The sequence below is a fragment of the Lactuca virosa genome, chromosome 3 (genome assembly GCF_052849685.1).
Source record: "Lactuca virosa cultivar CGN04683 chromosome 3, Lactuca_virosa_CGN04683_v6, whole genome shotgun sequence".
NCBI lineage: Eukaryota > Viridiplantae > Streptophyta > Magnoliopsida > Asterales > Asteraceae > Lactuca > Lactuca virosa.
Window position 1 is genome coordinate 7,089,080 of NC_136428.1, and position 2,350 is coordinate 7,091,429.

The following is a 2,350-nucleotide window of genomic DNA, read 5'->3' on the forward strand; positions in this document are numbered from 1 at the left end:
TTCTTTTATAAATATAAGTGATGTTTTTTATACGTATAATGTTTTTATTTGAAAAAGTACATATTCAAATGATAAAATACACATATAATATGTATTTATACATAACATTTTTTATACATATTTATATATAACGTTTTCATACATTTTTTTATATATTATTTACGTATAAAAACGTTTTTATACTTAATGTTATAGATAAATATACTAAATATGTTTAATATATATATATATATATATATATATATATATATATATATATATATATATATATATATATATATATATATATTGGCTTAGTTATGTTTAAAAGCATATTTATATGTGTTTATACATTTAAAAAATCATATTTATATTTATTTATATGTTTTTAAAATGTATACATACATATAAGTACATATAAATTAGCTTTAAAAAATATTTTATACATTTAAAAACATATTTATATATCTAAAAATATACTTTTTATATATTGAAAAAAGTATTGATAATTATATGTATAATTTCAACTAGAGAAGAATCCCCCTCCCCCCCCCCCGCGGTTGGGGGTTGAAGGATATCCCTTTGTAAAGTATGTTGTTGAACTGTTTAAAGTACTTGGTTTAACTTTTTATAAATGAGACTGAGTAATAAGTGTTGCTATACACCAAAGTACACTACTCAAATACACTAAGAACATATATCATACATGAGTTACCAGACACTTCTCCAAGACCATCAAATCATCCCATATTGTTGTCTGTAAATTCACAAAATTGAGGTGAAAACATAAGAACAAAGAAACCTTATGACTTGTATCCTATATTCGGAAGTAACAATCTGAAGTCTCAACATAGAATGCATACATATACTTACTTGTACATGGTTAATAATCAGGAAATTAGCCCCACAGCCAGTTCAATACCCTTTTTCTTTTATAAATGAATCAACTTTTAACCTACTCAAGAACAAAGATTCAAAAATTATTACAATCTCACAAGACAATATATGTTAAGCTGCAAAAATGATGTTTTACATGAAGAAAGAAATTATAGCGAACATCATAATGTGTTATATGAAATGATATCAAACAAAGATTTGGAATGTGAAAAAATAGACTTAATTCCTACAATTTTAGAAATTTTTTGATTTTTTTTTCAATTCGCCTCAGAATGGCATTATAAACAAATAAAAATAAATAAGCAACAGAATTGAAGGACACCTTCAATCAAAATCTGAAGATGCCAATCAAAACCCATAATTGTAACTTTTTCATCAGTATCACTTCATCACAAATTTTTAGGATTCCTCAATAAATTAATAACAATAGAAAAAGTACCTCGACAAATAGCACAATAGCACCTTCAATCGAATATTTTCCTTATTTCCTTGTAATCTACTGCTCTCATTTATCCCCCAGAAAAAAGAATTCAAACATATATAAGCTAAAGAAAGAACTAAATGATAGAATTGAACATTTGTAAATAAAAAAAGAACCAAATAAGAAAAATGAATCTGAAACACATAAATTATGAACAATATCCCACTTTTAAGATCAGACAAAACCTGAAAAATGATAAAGGCATGACAGAAAAGAGACACATCATAACCGTGACATTAGAAGCTTACCTGGTGGCCACATGGTGTCACAAAAACTTCATTTTGAAGAGGAATGTCAATTAATGGCCACTTTGAACAGATGAAAGAGCTTTTAACACCAGCATAAGAAACATATATGAAGAAAATTACCTTCAATCTCCCATTCATCAAACAAACCAAACGTGATTTGAGGTCAACAACCATATATCATGCCATAATATTGATCCCCATAAGTACATGTGACACAAATCTATCATAAATCATCAAAAGCAAAGAAATTTACCGGATTGACTTAAACCTTCATAAAGTTTTCCCACAAAAATTATGGTCTACTTTCAATATAAACTCGTAAAAAGATTGAATTACAACTACTTTTATGCCAAAATTTTGGAGTTTCAAGATTAGATATGATCTTATCTATAGCTCAATTGTCCTAAAAGGCTAAAACAATGTCATAACATTGGAATCTTTTGAGTTTAAAGTAGCACAAAAGGATGGCTTACATGTATTAACCAATACGCCCTTATTGGCTGGAACAGGAATGGGATCAGCTTCGTTCTTCTTCTGTCTTTTTATCCAAAAGATAAGCTTCAATGAAATTTGTATCAGAATCCTCCTCCTGTTCAAACTACAACATGATATAAATTCATTATAATAACCAAAAAACAAAAGAAATTGAGATGAAGTTGGTTCAGAATAAACACTAAAACCAAAAGATATTGCAGCAAAGTCGGTGTAATTTACCTACTCGATCTCTGTTCTATTTCGACATATT